The sequence below is a fragment of the Chrysemys picta genome, chromosome 6, assembly GCF_011386835.1.
Source record: "Chrysemys picta bellii isolate R12L10 chromosome 6, ASM1138683v2, whole genome shotgun sequence".
Classification (NCBI taxonomy): domain Eukaryota; kingdom Metazoa; phylum Chordata; order Testudines; family Emydidae; genus Chrysemys; species Chrysemys picta.
In genome coordinates, this window is record NC_088796.1 from 63,365,717 (window position 1) to 63,385,119 (window position 19,403).

Below are 19,403 nucleotides of genomic sequence, written 5' to 3' on the forward strand. Positions count from 1 at the left end.
AGACATTTAAAGTGATAAAGAAACAAACTGTTAAGAGTTGGTGACTGCCAGGATTTTTTAGATTAATTCTAACATCACTTTATGTACAGCATTAGAGAATAGTACTTCTTTACGTTGCAAGAAATTCTCCAAGTAAAGCGCCAATGTAGCAATAGTGTATTGTGACAAAGTTCCTCCTCTATCTTGGTGGGTCCTGCACTTTTTGGCAGATTTTCTTGCCTCAGAGATTCCCCATGTGGGTTGGGGAACAGCCCAGATATCTTCCCCTCTGGTAGAATCCACAGTCCAGGTCAATTGGGAGGTTTGGGAGGAACCCGGTCCCGCCCTCTACTCCGGGTTCCAACCCAGGGCCCTGTGAACTGCAGCTGTCTAGAGTGCCTCCTGGAACAGCTGCACGACAGCTACAACTCCCTGGGCTACTTCCCCCTGGCCTCCTCCAAACACCTTCCTTATTCTCACCACAGGACCTTCCTCCTGATGTCTGTTAATGCTTATACTCCTCAGTCCTCCAGCAGCACGTCCTCTCACTCCCAACTCCTCACACACACACACCTCACTAACTGGAGTGAGAGCCTTTTTATACCAGGTGTCCTGATTAGTCAGTCTGTCCTAATTGGTTCCAGCAAGTTCCTGCTTGTTCTGGAACTGCCCCTGTCACCTTACCCAGGGAAAAGGGATCTACTTAATCTGGGACTAATATATCTGCCTTCCACCACTCTTCTGTAGCCATCTGGCCTGACCCTGTCACAGTATACACAATACAGCAAATGTGCTCTTGATTTTCATGTCCCTTCCAGAAGATAGAAATGTTTGTGTTGGTGTTTAATAAAATTATACTTATAGAAAGAATGAATCTTTGTCTCCTACATATGGTGGTTGCCCATTCCTGCTCGGCTGAACAGAAATGTTCCCCGCTGTTAGCCACGCGGTGGGGGGGCAGGGGTGAAGTGATCATCCCAGAGAATTGGGTGTGGGGGGGGAGGAGGGTTAGTTGGGTTTGTGCTGCATGTTAACCCGGAAACCGCAGCCCCTCCTTTTACATTGCAAACCCATTTTAAATCGCCAACCCAATGGGTGCTTGGTATGGGAAATGAGGGCGCTGCTGTTTGAAACCATTCCCACATGTTATGAAGGTTAAAAAAGCCAAAAGACTCTGGCTTACCATGGCTGCCTGCAAGCCGAATTCTGTTGCATGGCACTGCATGAGTGATCTCTCACACCAAACCGGCAGACCCTCAATATAAGAGGAAAAATGCGACCTTGTAATGAAAGCACATGTGCTGTGAAATGTGAACAACAACATTTAACGTGAAAGAGTGTACCCATTGTTCTCTAAAATTTGTCTTTTTTAACCACCTCTCCCCTTCTCCTCCACCAGCTGCAAATGTTTCTCCTTCGCAGAGGCTAGTGAAGATTAGAAGGCGAAAACAGCGGACTTGGGATGATATGTTCTCAGAGCTCCAGATGTCATCCCACGCTGACAGAGCACAGCAGAATGCGTGGAGGCAGTCAATGTCAGAGTGCAGAAAAGCACAATATGAACCAGAGGAGAAGTGGCAGGCTGAATCGCGGGCTGAAGAGAGCAAGTGGTGGGCTGAAGAGGATAGGTGGCGTCAGCTTGCTAACAGAAGGCAAGAGTCGATGCTCCGGCTGCTGGAGCATCAAACTGATATGCTCCAGCATATGGTTGAGCTGCAGGAAATGCAACAGGAGCAGAGACCGCCACTACAGCCCCTGTGTAACCGACAGCCCTCCTCCCCAAGTTCCATAGCCTCCTCACCCAGACGCCCAAGAAAGCGGTGGGGGGGCCTCCGGCCACCCAGCCACTTCACCCCAGATGATTGCCCAACCATCAGAAGGCTGGCCTTCAATAAGTGTTAAAGTTTTAAAGTTTTAAACTGCAGTGTGTCCTTTTCCTTCCCTCCTGCCCCACCCCTCCTGGGCTACTTTGCAGTTATCCCTCTAGTTGTGTGATGAAGTAATAAAGAATGCATGAATGTGAAGTAACAATGACTTTATTGCCTCTGCAAGTGGTGCTCAAAGGGGGGAAGGGCGGGTGGTTAGTTTACAGGGAAGTAGAGTGAACCGGGGGGGGGGGGAAGGGTTCATCAAGGAGAAACAAACAGAACTTTTACACCATAGCCTGGCCAGTCACAAAACTGGTTTTCAAAGCTTCTCTGATGCTCACCACGCCCTGCTGTACTCTTCTAACCACCCTGATGTCTGGCTGCGCGTAATCAGCGGCCAGGTGATTTGCCTCAACCTCCCACCCCGCCATAAATGTCTCCCCCTTACTCTCACAGATATTGTGGAGTGCACAGCAAGCAGCAATAACAATGGGGATATTGGTTTCGCTGAGGTCTATCCGAGTCACTAAACTGCGCCAGCACACTTTTAAACGTCCAAATGCACATTCTACCACCATTCAGCACTTGCTCAGCCTATAGTTGAACAGGTCCGGACTACTGTTCAGGCTGCCTGTGTACTTGGCTTCATGAACCATGGCATTAAGGGGGTAGGCTGGGTCCCCAAGGATAACTATAGGCATTTCAACATCCCCAACGGTTATTTTCTGGTCCGGGAAGAAAGTCTCTTCTTCCAGCTTTTGAAACAGACTAAAGTTCCTGAAGACGCAAGCATCATGTACCTTTCCCAGCCATCCCATGTTGATGTTAGTGAAACGTCCCTCGTGATCCACCAGGGCTTGCAGCAGCATTGAAAAGTACCCCTTGCGGTTTATGTACTGGGTGGCTTGGTGCTCCGGTGACAAGATAGGGATATGGGTTCCGTCTGTCACCCCACCACAGTTTGGGAATCCCATTGCAGCAAAGCCATCCACTATGACCTGCACATTTCCCAGAGTCACTACCCTTGATAGCAGCAGCTCAGTGATAGCTTTGGCTACTTGGATCACAGCAGCCCCCACAGTAGATTTGCCCACTCCAAATTGATTCCCGACTGACCGGTAGCTGTCTGGCTTTTCAAGCTTCCACAGGGCTATCACCACTCGCTTCTCAACTGTGAGGGGTGCTCTCATCCTGGTATTCTGGCACTTCAGGGCAGGGGAAAACAAGTCACAAAGTTCCATGAAAGTGCCCTTACGCATGCGAAAGTTTCGCAGCCACTGGGAATCGTCCCAGACCTGCAACACGATGCGGTCCCACCAGTCTGTTCTTGTTTCCCGGGCCCAGAATCGGCGTTCCATGGCATGAACCTCCCCCAATAACATCATGATTTGCACATTGGTGGGGCCTGTACTTTGTGAGAGATCTATGTCCATGTCAATTTCCTCATCACTCTCGTCGCCGTGCTGCAATCGCTGCAATCGCCTCCTCTCCTGGTTTTGATTTGGTATGTTCTGGCTCTGCATATACTCCAGGACAATGCGCGTGGTGTTCATAGTGCTCATAATTGCCACAGTGATCTGAGCAGGCTCCAGGATCCCAGTGCTATGGTGTCTGGGCTGAAAAAAGGTGCGAAACTATTGTCTGATGGAGGGAGGGAGGGAGGGGCGAGTGACAACATGGCTTACAGGGAATTAAAATCAACAAAGGTGGCTGTGCATCAGGGAGAAACACAAACAACTGTCACACAGAATGGCCCCCCCAAAGATTGAACTCAAAACCCTGGGTTTAGCAGGCCATTGATTTCATGGAGGGAGGGGGAAGCAAATGAATACAGAGCAAATCTGGTCCATCTATCTTTTACATCTTAGGTTGGCAGCAGACAGTGCAGCATGACTGATAGCCATCAGCATCTTCAGGGTGCTTGGCAGAAAATGGTGCATTACGACTGCTAGCCATCATCGTCAAGACGGTGCAATAGGACTGCCGGCAGGACTGAGACTCCAGGAGACAAAACATGTCTGCCCAGGTACCTCTGACCGAACTCACTGAGGAATACGACGATGATGGGTACCAGTCATACTGCACCATCTACTGCCAAAAGGCAATTAGCTGCTGCTGTGTAGCAATGCAGTACCAGGTCTGCCAGCACCCAGATGACATATGGTGACGATGAGCTGAGCTGAGCTGAGCGGGCTCCATGCTTGCTGTGGTATGTTGTCTGCACAGATAACCCAGGTAAAAAGGCGTGAATCGATTGTCTGCCGTTGCTCTGATGGAGGGGGAGGGGCCTGACGACATGTACCCAGAACCCCCTGTGACACCATTTTTGTATCATCAGGCATTAGGATCTCAACCCAGAATTCCAATGGGCGGCGGAGACTGTGGGAACTGTGGGATAGCTACCCACAGTGCAACGCTCCAGAAGTCGACGCTAGCCTCGGTACTGTGGACGCGGTCCGCCGACTTAATACACTTAGATTATTCTATGTGGGGACACACACAATCGACTGTATAAAACCGATTTCTATAAAACCGGCTTCTATAAATTCGACCTAATTTCGTAGTGTAGACATAACCTAGAAGCAGACTCTCTCTCTCTCATCATTTTTGAGCACTATGAGTGTTCTGTGGGAATTTAAGGATGTTCATATTTCAATATCACATAATTTAAAGAAAAAGGTAGTTACAGTATATTGGGGAATTATCATCCAAACCTACAAGCCATTAAACCAGTTAGATGGCAATGAAACAATGTAGAAACTCAGTCAGAAATCCAAGAGGAAGAAAGGTAGGAAATGTTAATAAAAAGCATGCTCAGGGCAACCAAGAAAACTCCACTGCTTAGGTAAATATTTAGGAATCTTGATAAATTGCAAAATTGGGATTATTAACAATTCTGTGGGCATAAATAATTCTTTATAAAGACAGGAAAGAAGATATAACAAGAACAGAATAATTACCATTATACAAAGGCACTATAAAAGAAAAAATAGCTTTTTGGTGACTGATTAAGAAATATGTGAAAAAAGTAATGAAGATAAAGATACATTTGTCTAAATACTGCAATGACAAAATAAATATATTTAAACAAAGTCATATTTAAGATACATAAAATGATTAGAATGGATGCTTTTTAAAATCAGGACAAATTCAGTGACATAACTGTAGAGCACTGGCTGTGTTAAGGCTCAGTTGAATTGATCTTTGGGTAGGAAATCTACAGTGTTAAGAAAAAATAAAGGGATTTTGTCTTTTCCTCAGTAATGAAGCCACTGTTCATAAAATGACTAAGCCTCAGGTTGAAAAGGAAAACAATCTAAAAATGATTTTAAGAACCGCAGCAGTAATAACATTGCAGGGAAAGGTCATTTGCAGCTCCCCATGCATATAGGCAACTAAGCTACTTTTGTTCCATGATTTGGGCACAGAGACTAGATTTCCAAATTTGGGCACCTAAAGTTAGATGTGTACATCCACATTTATTTACCTAAATATGTATTTACTTGGGGCTGATAAATAAAATCAATGGAAGCTGTGGATGTTCAGCACCTTTGAAAATCAGGCCCAATGTTACCAGCACTGGACAACAGAAAAATCATGAGTCAGGCCCCTGAAATCCTGAGACTGAATTTAAAATCATAAGATTTTTAAAAATTAAATTGGGGTTCTTTATATTTTGCCTCTGGTTTTTGAGTTATTAGCATTCATGTTGACATGTTTCTCTCTCCAACCACTAAGGCTAGAAAATTTCTAAATAAAAAAAAAGAAAGTTGAAAGCATTACCTAATCACCTATCTCCAGGATTTGGGACTTTAAAGAAAAAAACACACCAAATTGTGTGAGGTTTGTGATAAGAGTGTGAGAGTTGGCAATAGTGAAGACTATATATAAATTTAAGTGTCTAAAGACATGCTGTTTAGAAAATTTTGGTTTTGGGGCCCAGTCTTGCAAGCTTCTTTCACACTTTTCTGTTTGATTGTAATAGGACTACTTAAGTGAATAACAGTTTGTTGATCAGACCCCTGTCCAGTGATAGATCAGACATATGAACTCAGTCTGCTGAGAATGTATACAATATGGAAATGCCTTTTAGGAATATTTTTAGTGCATATCCTCTTTGTAAGAGATTAGTAAGATAACTGTATGATATGAAGCCTCCAGATGTGGCACTAAAAAACAAACCAACCTTGAGCTGTCAGAAGGAATGAAGGACTCTATGTTTTGCAAAATAATTTACCCCAAAATTCTCTCTCCTTGTGGAATTATCTGGTGTATAAAATAGTGGAAATAAATACAATTTACTGGATTAATAAAATATTGGGAAAACATGGGCAGGAGACTGGAAATTTTGTAATAGTGATGATATAAAACAGAAGATTGAGCAAATCTTCTAATGATTTGAAATATTATTTGTAAAATTAAATTAAATAAGCAGACCATATATAAGAAATAGAATAGAGATCTGATCTCTGATAGTTTTTGTAATATTTAGAAGCTACATACACATTGATAGCTTTACAATTACAGTCAAACATACCGGCATGTTGAAGAGTCTTGAATGGCATTGTAAGTGGTGAAGTGCCACAAAAAAAAAAAAAATGAGAAGCTAAATTTGTTTGAGGAAGTTATTATTCCTATACCATAAAGCCTTTTTCAGATCAGTGAACACTGAAATGGGCAATCTTTCTTTAAAATAGCTGGTGAGAGCATTGAAGAATAAAGCAGTATATCTTCCACTACCACTTGAGGAAGCTAAATCTACTTTGTCTATCCAGCGCTGAAATGATAATACTGTAATTTAATAATATTCTTAAATGGCATTCTATTAAAAAAGGTCATCAAATCTGGTAGGATCCTTCAACTAAGGTAAAATAAGTGTTGGTACAAGTCTGAAAACTCATTAACCCATATGAGTATGTAAATATTGCCTAGTTGAAAAGGAACACTTTTTAATAAAACAAAGGAAAACAGCAGAATATAGAAACCATGAAAAACTATAAATAAAACAAAGAAACATTATGAATGTATTTTACACCTAGATACTAAGCAGCAGTAGAAGAATAGTAAAAGATAGCTATAGATAGGAAGACTGCTAGAAACAGTGGCTGCCACTCACTGAAACTAGCACAGTACTATAAGATACCATGATAAATACGTATGTCTGATTCTCAGTATAATTTGTCTTCCATTAGCAGCAGGTTCCACACTTGCTGTGGGAAAGCAAATTGTATTTTCTATCAGCTAGCATTGCTCATGCTCTGAAAACCAGTAACAGTTCCAGAATTCTGCTGCTAGACATAGACTGGATAATTATCTCAAAAAGTTGAATCTTCAGGCATTAATTTTGAGGGCATTCAAACCACTCTTGAATTCTGTTGCAGCAAGAGTTTTGAAATGATATGTTGACTTAACATGAGCCACTTCTGAAAGTAATCAGCAAGCAGAACTTAATGCCCATGTGGAGTCCTATGAACTCAGTGAGACTTGGCATGAGTAAAAATCTTTGTATTATTAGGGCCTTAGTGTGCCAACATGGAAGTTCCTGAATTTTAATGAATGCTGAGAAAAAAGTTCAAAATTTCATGGGCCTAAAAATATTTGAATACACTTTGTACTACTGGTTCCAAGCATTGGTGCAATTCACTTCTGCTGAACACAGTTCATCACTGGGAGTGGTGGACAATTTATTAGGCAAGGCAGAACACCAACTTTAAGGGTCTTATGTTCACTTAATGAATTAAGGGGCTTCTAATATTATTTTTTCAAAGTAAGAGACAATATTATTTTAGCCTGCATATGTGGAAATATCTTGTAGGCAACAAGCATGGAATATAATTCACTGGAGACTCTAGTGGTTGCTATTACTTATCAAAAAACATTTACCTAACAAATACTGAAAATACAAAGTGAAAGACCACATTCCATTTTTGTAAACTATCAATTCAATTTCCCAAGGAATGCATGTACAGTTAATGAGATATCAATTTGGTAGCTGCAAGTCAGCAATGTGTAAGAACAACTTTTTCAAAGAATGCTTGTGATTATCTTTATATATGAAGGGAAATGCACATACATAATACAACACGTTTCTGTTTTTTTACAAGGCTAGACAATACAAACCTAGTGAATATATATCAAAGTCCTGACCTAGTGTATTACCTGCTTTTTTAGTGCATTTAATAAATGAATTGGTCAGGAAGAAGGTCACTCTTGGACTGCATCATCAGTCCGGACCGCTCCCTTTATTCTCCTCTTTCTGTGTTACTGTACCCACTTCCTCTCTTTAAAATTTGCCTTAAATCCTACAGATTATCTTTTGTTTAGAGATATTATAAAGCATTTTGTGAGAATAGTGTTACATGTGCTATATAGTAGTAGGGTTATATGTGCAATATAAAAATAAATTGTATTGAGTTAATGTTCCAGGTGTGAAAAAAATTAATGGATTCATTGATTTTATGGCTAAGAAAAAAAAACCACACCTGAAAGGCAAGATTACGTTTGTTTTATTTTAAAGTTCACAACTTTTAAATGATTTTAATACTCACGAAATGTGTCAGACTACCATCACTGGAAACTAAACTCTCCTGTCCTTAGAAACAGCCAATGCAGCAAGAGTACAAGCTTCTCCTATGCTGTCCTTCTAACGTGTCTCAACATTTACATGGATGGGAGGGTAATTCAGTCTCCTTAAATAATCCTTGGTCACGCTGCTGAGACTTCCAATAGTGTAATAACTGTGACTGTAGCATGGATACCTTTCTACTAACAACTCCACTGAGAGATCACTAACTAATTTCTTTTAGGAAATCACCTACCACTGCTCTGCTTGGGGTAGCAATGATGGAACACTAGGGTAACTATTGACATTGCTATATATTCGAGACTGCTCTGCGGGCAGATAAGAGGAATCACCAGCTGTCTTGTCCTGGTAGGACAGCTAACCATCTTGTGGTGTTACTTGGGGGTTTTCAGAACCCAAAGCAGTGGTAACTTAACTGTTTCTTTCCAGGCGATGTCAGGAATAAATCAATGGGAACACAGCACTTCTGTCTGATAAATGACTGATACACACAAGCGAGCTCTTAGCTAAAACTACTACTTATTAGATATTAAACACACACACACGCAATAGGTTTAGGACATCCCAGATATAGTTACCCACAGTCTGACATGGTTTCGAGAGATTGCCAGCTGACTTCCAGGGGCTCTCTTTCCATCCAGTTGATGGGGAGATTAGATGTCAGCTCTTTGCCTAAAGAAAAGCTCCCTCTGACTTCTCTGAGGTATTTACTTTTACCTAATCTTTTATAGCAAACTCTAACAAAACACAGAACCTATAGTGACTCCTAGTGGGTCACCAATTCTCCTAATTTCAACAAATTACTCATCACAAAATATTTGGAATATTTCTAGCCACAATAACAATATGCCAGGGGTACCTAAAACCAAGGTCAGGATCCACTCACTCTCTTCCATAAATTTCTGTCCCATCCTCCTGTCACGTTATTGATTTGAACTGGGACCATATAGAACAGGGTTGCAACCAAAGTCCTGTAGAGGCACCAAATCTTGTATAAAAGGGGTCAAATGAGATGTCTAAAGACAAGATTATGGTTTGCTGGTTATAACTATGCCATCTATTTTGTAGTTGAAGTTATGAATATTGGCTCTATACTATCTCTATTTCAAACTTATGCTATGCTTCTGGGAAACATCCCAGACAAGTTGGTGTTAGCTCTGCCTAGCCTGCTTGATGGCCCATTAAGGACCATCAGCTATACAATTGACCCATTGAGAGAAGGCAAATATGCCTTGCAACTCAGCAAAGTATGCAGGGACTGGCCCATATGACTCCAGACTCCATTTTGCTGTAATTTTCCACAGTAAGGACAAAGAGGTGTGCTTACACCTGGAAAAAACTATAAAAGGCTGATGCCTCCCCTCTATCTTGTCTTCAGTCTTGCTTCATACCTCTGGAGGAACTTTGCTACAAACTGAAGTTCTGAACAAAGGACTGATGACCCATCCCAGCTGGGGATGTATTCCAGAGACTTGAGTTAAACCTGCGGTTTATTCTATCACTGCTACAAGCCTGAACCAAGAACTTTGCCATTACTGCATGTAATTGATTCCATTTTTCTGATTCTAACTCTCATCTATATCTTTTTCCTTTTATGAATAAACCTTTAGATTTTAGATTCTAAAGGATTGGCAACAGCGTGATTTGTGAGTAAGATCTGATTTGTATATTGACCTCGGTCTGGGGCTTGGTCCTATGGAATCAAGAGAACCTTTTTTCTTTTATTGGGGTATTGATTTTCATAACCATTTGTCCCCATAATGAGTGGCACTGGTGGTGATACTGGGAAACTGGAGTGTCTCAGGGAATTGCTTGTGTGACTTGTGGTTAGCCAGTGGGGTGAGACCAAAGTCCTCTTAGTCTGGCTGGTTTGGTTTGCATTAGAGGTGGAAAAACCCCAGCCTAGGGCTGTAACTGCCCTGTTTTAAGCGATTTGTCCTGAATTGGCACTCTCAGTTGGGTCCTGCCAGAACCGCATTTTCATTACACCTCCCATTCTAATTAATAAACTGAAAGTATGCAGATAAGATTATTCCTGATGTTTGATTTTCAGCTGGCAGTGGCTGAACATACAAAATTGCTGACTGCAATAGTATCAAGTTCTGTGGTACAAGCAGGAATGTCAAATTCCAGGGTAACAGTGAAAGCAGAGCAAAGGGAATGAAGCAGGGATGGAGGGTGTGGTATATGCATCACACAGACACTTGTATTTGTCTCACCACAACTTTCTCCTCTGATTTTCTCCTCAACTGAAGCAATCAACTGCCTCCATTTCCTTAATAAGAAATTCTGGCCTTGCTTCTATGTTGGTAATAAAATTAAAAAAACTCCCAGGCAACACCCATTACTAACCTAGCTAAACTATATGTACTATCCTCATTATAGCAAAGCTACATTTAAAAGCACGCAGTAAGCATTTTTTTCCACCCTGGCAAAACTATGGGTGAAATTGTAGCAATGGGAGTTTTGCCATTGACTTCAATGGGAACAGGATTTCACCCTATACATTCATTTAGTGATAGCGGAATCTCAAAGGTTTGAGTTAATGATCTGAACTAGTCAGTGTTAGCCACTTATCCCTACCCCACTGCTTCCAAGTCCCTCCACAGTTGACCCATCCTAATATCCTCCGTATCTTGTGGTGTCTTATTATATAGTAGGATCAATGACCTGCTAAAAACCTCCAGCGTCTTTGACAGATAGCTGACCTGATCCATGCAGTAGTGTTTTAAGGGCTGGCAAGACAGGCCCCACTTTCTTCTCATTGTCTCTTCCCCATATAGAATAGCTTTTTGGGAGCCCTCACAATCCTTCCCACACACTGCAACATAAATCTGGCTCCTGCTGTCACTGCCATTTTACAGAAATACTTCTCATGAGCCATAATTCTTGCTAGGTAAACTACAGAGCCAGAAACCTGGAAAATAAGACTTTTGTATCCTGATTTTCGGAGGTGCTGAGCACCCATAACACCCTTTGAAGTAATTTCAAGTTGTTAGCACTCCATATCTCTAACAATTAAGCTATCAAGATAGAACACACAAAATACAGTCACTCAAGTCTGACAAAAGAAGACAGAATGGCTCCTGATGACCAACTTGCCGTAAGGCAGGCTCTGCTAATGCAGCAATCAGAAGAAATTCAATATGATTTCAGGCATTGTACTTCAGCAATGTAAGTAATCCCAGCAAACATACGGCTACTGCAAAAATAATTTGGCCAACATTGCCAAACTTAAATAACTACAGTTCAGCACCTAAATCCATATTTAGAAGCCTTAATGAAAGCAGGTAGATTTTTTATAGTGATACTGAGCACCCACGGTACCTATTGACTCTTGTGCTGAGCATATTGAGGGGTGTTTTATGTGAGACACGGGAGGTAACTGTCCCATTCTATTCAGCACTGGTGAGGTCTCATCTGGAGTACTGTGTCCAGTTCTAGGTACCACACTTTAGGAAAGAGGGGGACAAATAGGAGAGAGTCCAGAGTCGAGCAACAAAAATGATAAAAGGTTTAGAAAACCTGACTTGTGAGGAAAGGATTAAAAAACCTAGTCTTGCGAAATGAAGACTGAGGGGGGAATCTGATAACAGTCTTCAGATATGTTAAGGATAGGACAGTGATCAATTATTCTCCCTGCCCACTTAAGGTAGGACAAGCAGGAACGGGCTTATTGCAAGTAGGTAGATTTAGGGGAGGTATTAGGAAAAACTTTCTAACTATAAGTTCTGGAATAAGTTTCCAAGGTAGGTTGTGGAATCCCCATCATTAGAGGTTTTTAAGAACACCTTTGACAAACACCAGCTGGGGATGGTCTAGGTTTTCTTGGTCCTGCCGCATGGCAGGGGATTGGACTTGAATCTCTTCCAGCCCTACATTTCTATGATCACCCACATCTGAAAAAGTCAGACCACTTATTTAGATGACTAAATATGGAACTGTTGTCTAAATTTAAGGCACTGGATGTAAAAAATCAATAGTCAGAAATATGTTGGCAGAAGCTCCACAAACTCAGGTATAGTAAAACAGAGTATTTTGAATTTTGCATGAAATATTTTGTGCAGCTCTATTGGAAACAGGGCCGGCTCTGGCTTTTTTGCCGCCCTAAGCAAAAAAGCCACCCGCCGCACCCCCTCTCCCAGTGCGGCAGGGGAGGGCGCCGAGCCCGGCCGCGGGCCCGCAATCCCCGACCGGCCAGAGCGCCGGGGGGAGGGTGGCAAGCCCGCTGCGGCTCCGCTCTCCCCGGCGGCCAGAGCGCCGGGAGCAGGGCGGAGAGCCTGGCCGGGGCTCTCCGCTCTCCCCGGCGGCCAGAGCGCTGCGGGGAGGGCAGCAAGCCCCCGGCGGCCAGAGTGCTGGGGGGAGGGCGGCAAGCCCGCCGCGGCTTTCCGCTCTCCCCAACCGGCCGGAGCGCTGGGGGGAGGGCAGCAAGCCCGTCACAGCTCTCTGCTCTCCCTGACCGTCCAGAACGCCGGGGGGGAGGGCGGCGAGCCCGTCGCGGCTCCGCTCTCCCCGGCGGCCAGAGTCCCTGGAGAAGGGCGGAGAGCCCAGCCAGGGTTCTCCGCTCTCCCCGGCGGCCAGAGCGCCAGGAGCAGGGCGGAGAGCCCGGCCGGGGCTCTCCACTCTCCCCGGCGGCCAGAGCGCCGGGGGGAGGGCGGTGAGCCCGCCGCGGCTCCGCTCTCCCCAGTGGCCAGAGTGCTGTGAGGAGGGCGGAGAGCCCAGCTGGGGCTCTCTGCTCTCCCTGGCGGCCAGAGTGCCGGGATAAGGGCGGAGAGCCCGGCCGGGGCTCTCCGCTCTCCACAGCAGCCAGAGCACCGCGGGGAGGGAGGCGAGCCCGGCCGGGGCTCTCGCTCTACCCGGCGGCCACATCGCCTGGAGCAGGGCGGAGAGCCCGGCCAGGGTTCTCCGCTCTCCCCGGCGGCCAGAGCGCCAGGAGCAGGGCGGCGAGCCCGGCCGGGGCTCTCCACTCTCCCCGGCAGCCAGAGCGCCGGGGGGAGGGCGGTGAGCCCGCCGCGGCTCCGCTCTCCCCAGTGGCCAGAGTGCTGTGAGGAGGGCGGAGAGCCCAGCTGGGGCTCTCTGCTCTCCCTGGCGGCCAGAGTGCCGGGATAAGGGCGGAGAGCCCGGCCGGGGCTCTCCGCTCTCCACAGCAGCCAGAGCGCCTGGAGCAGGGCGGAGAGCCCGGCCGGGGTCCCGCTCTCCCCGACCGGCCGGAGCACCGGGGGCTCCGCTCTCGGGCCGGAGCGCCCCGCCGCGCTGCCCACCTCCAGGCGCCGCCCCAAGCACATGCTTGGTGGGCTGGTGCCTGGAGCCGGCCCTGATTGGAAAGTTTTAAACAACCAGAATATCAAAATAAAACAACTGCAGTGCTACTGTTCCTCTCAATGTGTATTGCTTTTCATTTGTCAGCTTTCCATTTCACCTGACATTCTGTTTCCTAATTATCTAATTTTGGTCCATTAATTGAGCAAAAACCAAATAAAGGCCTGATCCCAAGCAAACTGATGTCAATGGAAAGACTAACTAATTACAATGGACTCTGGATTTGAACCTTAATAATCTTGGCCTGCTGGTAGTTAAGGTTGGCATTTTCAAAGTCTGTTAGATTGGCACTTAATTGGATAAGCAACAGTATGTGTGTGTGTGTGTGTGTGAGTGAGAGAGAGAGAGAGAGAGAGAGAACAGGTACCTAAGGAATTTTCAGAAGGGTGATTTAAGCACATGTAAGTCTACTATAACCATTGGTGTTGGGTGCCTAAAATGTCATGCATTGTGAACACATTCAAGAAGTTAGCTTCCCCTATGGGTAAAATTGTAGCAATGGGAGTTTTGCCATTGACTTCCCACCCTGCCCTCCATCCTAGTGCACAAAAAGATGCCTCACTCAGAGAGCGATGGCAAATGAAATGCAAACACTTTCTACAAATATTCTGTCCAATATTATAATAAATTAAAATTAGCACCCCTTTTGGGTTTGCAATCTGCAAATATGATAGTAAATGAACTGACTGGCATGAATATTTGCTGAAATAGCAACTTTTCAGCAAATATTCATGGAAAGCAAATTGTGAATTTGTAAATGTATCTGCACCAAAAATCAGATGCTAAGAGTTATGCTAGTGCATTCAGGAAATAGCAACATCCCATGTAACCTGTCCAATCAAAAGGAACCAATAAATGGCCAAATTTGTCACCTGAAAAATAGTAGGAGAGCAAGTAATTAGCATGTAACTATTTGATTTGCAGGCACAATCACCCAGCTATCTTAATGGCATTATATTCAATCAAAAGGATTACAGATGCAAAACTGATGAGGAGTCTGGAGGCACCTTAAAGACTAACAGATTTATTTGGGCATAAGCTTTCATGGGCAAAAACCCCCACTTTTTCAGATACATCTGAAGAAGGATTTTTACCCACAAAAGCTTATGCCCAAATAAATCAGTTATTCTTGAAGATGCCTTCGGATTCCTCGTTGTTTTTGGGGATACATACTAACAGTTTTGCAGCTACCCCGCTGCAAAACTGAAGTCTGCAGTTTGACAAAAAAAAGTGTTTCCTTTCTTCACCATGTTCTCTATTTGAATTTGGTTAACATTGTCATGTATAACATTTTTATCTAGAACTTTCACTATGTCAGGCTATATCTTACATGCTGTGGGGACAAATGACAGCTTTTAAAGGCATGCAGTGTTGTAGTAGCCATGTCAGTCCCAAGACATTAGAGAGACCAGGTGGGTGAAGTAATAACTTTTCTTGGACTAACTTCCATTGGTGAGAGAGACAAGCTTTTGAGCTTAGACTGAGCATTTTTACAAAGACCTAAATAATTCTGTGTAAGCTCAAAAGCTTGTTTCTCTCACCAATGGAAATTGGTCCAATAAATAAATAAAATAAAATAAGTTTTTAAAGGGGAAGAGTTGTTATTGCCTCCTGCTTTTTAAATGGAGCTGTAGGTGCCATACATTTATTTCTGATTATGGGTGATCAGAAATAGAATTCCACTTTTGTGAAAGTTTTCATTTTTTAAAAAAAGAATCTGAAACCAAATGAAAGCATTTTAAATTGAAAGAAAAAATTTTCAGGGTTTTTTAAAGTTTATTTTTGAGTATTTTCCCTTTTAAAATATTTTCATTTGAAAAAAAAAAACAAAACCTTTTTGCTACTGGCAAAGGGCAAGAAAAGTAAGATGGAGGGAAGGAAAAAACCCTTCCATTCCCCCAAAAAGTTGTTTTGGAAATGTTTATAGAAAAAATCCAAACATTTTGACCAAAATAAAAGTTTTGGCAAAAGACTTTTGTTTTGGTTGAAAAGGCCTTTTTTGACCAATTCTACTTGTAGCATATTATTCAGACACTAGATGTCTGGGTGCTTTTTAGAGTTCCATACAGAACAGGGTGAACAAAGTAGACAAAGAACTCATGCTGTGTGGAAGCATCTTTGTGTTTACAATTGGTTATTTTTTGTCTAATATATGTTCCCTATTTAAGAAAGACTGACGATAGCAGTCCAAAATAAAGATTTATTTTGGAGGATGAGGAAAGAAAGTGACCCTCAACTGGCAGCAGCTGCAGCATTCTCCAGGACAGCAACAGATTTCACTAGGTACCTCACGCTAGCTGGTATGTATCTCTTCCCCACTTCCCTCTGCATAACAGTTAAGTATTTGAGATCTTCAGACTTTTGAGGAATGTAATACTGTTTTAATAGGGTTACCATATTTCAACAATCAAAAAAGAGGACGGGAAGAGCCCCGCCCTAGCCCCGCCCCTGTCCTAGCCCCACCCCCGTCCTGTCCTAGCCCCGCCCCTGCCCCTTCCACTCCCTCCCACTTCCTGCCCCCTCAGAACACCCAACCCTCTCCCCCACTCCTTGTCCCCTGACTGCCCCCCAGGACTCCACCCCCTCCCTAAGCCTCCCTGCCTCTTGTCCCCTGACTGCCTCCTCCTGAGACCTTCCCCACATCCTAACTGGCCCCCTAGGACCCTACCCCCTACCTGTCCCCTGACTGCCCCAACCCTTATCCACACCCCCACCCCCTGACAGCCCCCCCCAGAACTCCTGACCCATCTAAACCCCTCTGCTCCCTGTCCCCTGACTGCCCCCTCCTGGGACCCCTGCTCCTAACTGCCCTCCAGAACCCCACCCCCTACCTAAGCCTCCCTGTTCCTTATCCCCTAACTTCCCCTTCCTAAGACCCCCCCCCCAACTGCCCCCCAGGACCCTACCTCCTACCTGTACCCTGACTGCCCAAAACCTTATCCACCCTCCCCCAGAAAGCCCGCCCCGAACTCCCGACCCCCCCCGCTCCTTGTCCCCTGACTGCCCCCTCCTGGGACCCCTGCTCCTAACTGCCCTCCAGAACCCCACCCCCTACCTAAGCCTCCCTGTTTCTTGTCCCCTAACTGCCCCCTCCTGAGACCCCCCCCCACCTGTACCCTGACTGCCCAAAACCTTACACCCCCAGCCCCCAGACAGCCCCCCCCGAACTCCCTGACCCATCCAACACTCCCCCCTGCTCCCTGTCTCTTGACTACCCCCCCCAGAACCTCCCTGCCGCTTCTCTGGCCCCCGGCCCCCTTACTGTGCTGCAGAGCAGCACGCTCGGCAGGGGGAGGGCAGCAGGGTCGGAGCTCCAGACGAACGGCGATCTGTGAATGCAGGGAGGGAGGGGGAGGGAGAGGAGGGGAGTGGTGTCAAGTTTCAGGAGAGAGGAGGGGGGAAGTGCAGGAAGGGCTCTGGCTCTGGCTGTCGGAGCCCCGGCTGGTTTGTAAGCCGCGCGCACGCTCTGCATGGGTGGGGGGAGGAGGGGAAGTCCGGACATTGACAAATTCCCCCCGGACGCTATTTTTAACCCGAAAAAGCCGGACATGTCCGGGGGAATCCGGACAAATGGTAACCCTAGTTTTAAATTCCCATTGCAGACTGACTAAACTCCCTAGAAACATTTACGTTATGTCAAAAAGAAATAGTTCTGTACTGCATGTAATGCAGAATATGGTTGCAAGTTTCTTACTGTTAAATATGCAGGGTAATGCCTGGCCAATAGTGGGATTTGAAGAGTCAGGCAACAATTTATTTTGGCAGCAACATTTTGGATTAGCTGGAAAGGGGACAAGGTGGGTACCATGGAGATCAGAGAAGAGAGGATTGAAATTAAAGATTTCAAAAAGTAGGCTTTTTAAAGTGTCGCAACAGAAGAATCTATAGATAGGAGAAAGATTTAAAAAGAGCCACAGCTTGCAAGCCCAGGTGTCAAGACGGATGGTGTTGTCAACAGCAATGGAAAATAGATATGGAGGTTTTGGCAGGGAAAAAAATAGGAGCTTTATTTAAAACAGTACATTGGGGGTAATCAGTAGCGGTAAAAGCCATCAGAGATGTCTATTAATAGGGAAATATATAACGTATCCCAAAGTACAAAAGTCTAGCACTATCGATACACATAGTAGACAGAGTTGCACACACAGATGTACAGACAGATACGTCTCACTTAATATAGGTACATTTTATATTAAATAACAATCTGCAATGAATTATTCAGCAGAGAAAATATTTATTTCGTTATACTGTCAAGTGAAATGCATTTCTTTATATCACCATAAATATATATTTAAATGTAGCAATATTTTGCAAAGATCTCAATAGTATTAAAATAGGTCTGTTGAAATAAGGTTCATAAATATTTGACAGATCTCATTAATAAAAGCCTACAGCCCTACCAGCACTGTCCACTGTACTGAATATTCTGTGAATGTTTCCTTTGTTAGGGACTTTTAACTGAGCTATAGAATATTCTCTGGGTTTAAACTTGACATAAAATACCTATCCTTTTAAGACATTTTTTAAAGCTGCTGTCATGCAAAAAATATATATATTAGTTTTAAAGCTTTGGACAATTCTGCCACTAACTAATCCTTCCCTCAAGTCTTCCAAACTTTCTCTCCCAACTGTCCTTTCTGTCATCATCATATATTTATGCCTTCTTTATTGAGGTGGTGCACACCACTACTTCCTTTTTCTGAACCCTCCCGATCCCCACCTCTGGAATTTGGCATTTAGGATAAAATTGACCAGGGTCCAAATCAGCTCTTGGGTTTGGTTTTGCAAAACAAAACATTGGTTGAGGAGGTTTTGCAAAACCAAACTCGAAGTATATACACTTAGTTGTCTCTACTTCTTTCATGGGGCCTCTTTACTCAGGACTACCTTTCCTTTCTAGTGCTCTAAGCAACCTCCCTTTTCTCCTTCACATCCCTCATCAAAATACACTTTTATGAAGATTTGCTGCAAGGATGTCTCCAACTTTGTCTGTGACCCTTTGTATTTGTCAGTATGGATAGACTATAGAGAAACAGTCTTCTTGGAGCAGGGAACTTCTTGTGTGTGTGTGCGTGCACGTGCACTGCGTACACTTGAGAAACTCTACAAATAAATCAACATCGTTCCACAGAACATTCAATCAGCATACTCCAATAGAATTATGGGCAGCCATGTCTTTGGAGCCCATTTTAAATAGAAACTGGAATTTAATTTTACATGGGATGGAGTCACTTTTTTCAAGTCAGAACTCTAACGTCTTGACTTGACTACTCTCCTATTAATAAAGAAGCGTTAGCAGCTTATGAGCAGGGAAATGGGACTTGTATGTGAATCCCAAAACCTTAGACTGGATTTGAAATGCAAACCATTCTACACCCCTTGAACATTGTACAATAAAGGGCACTATTTTTTTCCCTTGCAAGCCCATTGATTTCAGTGGGATTGTGTGCAATGTAAGTCAGCACAGAAATTAGCTCAAGGAGTATATACAAATGGTACAGCAAATTTCAAAGATCAGAAGACAGCTTAGGCGTAAAAGGTCTGTAAAGTGGTCACACATCGGTGGTGCTCAATTTAAAACCAATAATAATGGGGCATATTTTTAGTATTTGTCTATCTTATTAGAGCCATAGTTCTAACAAGGGGAGTTACAT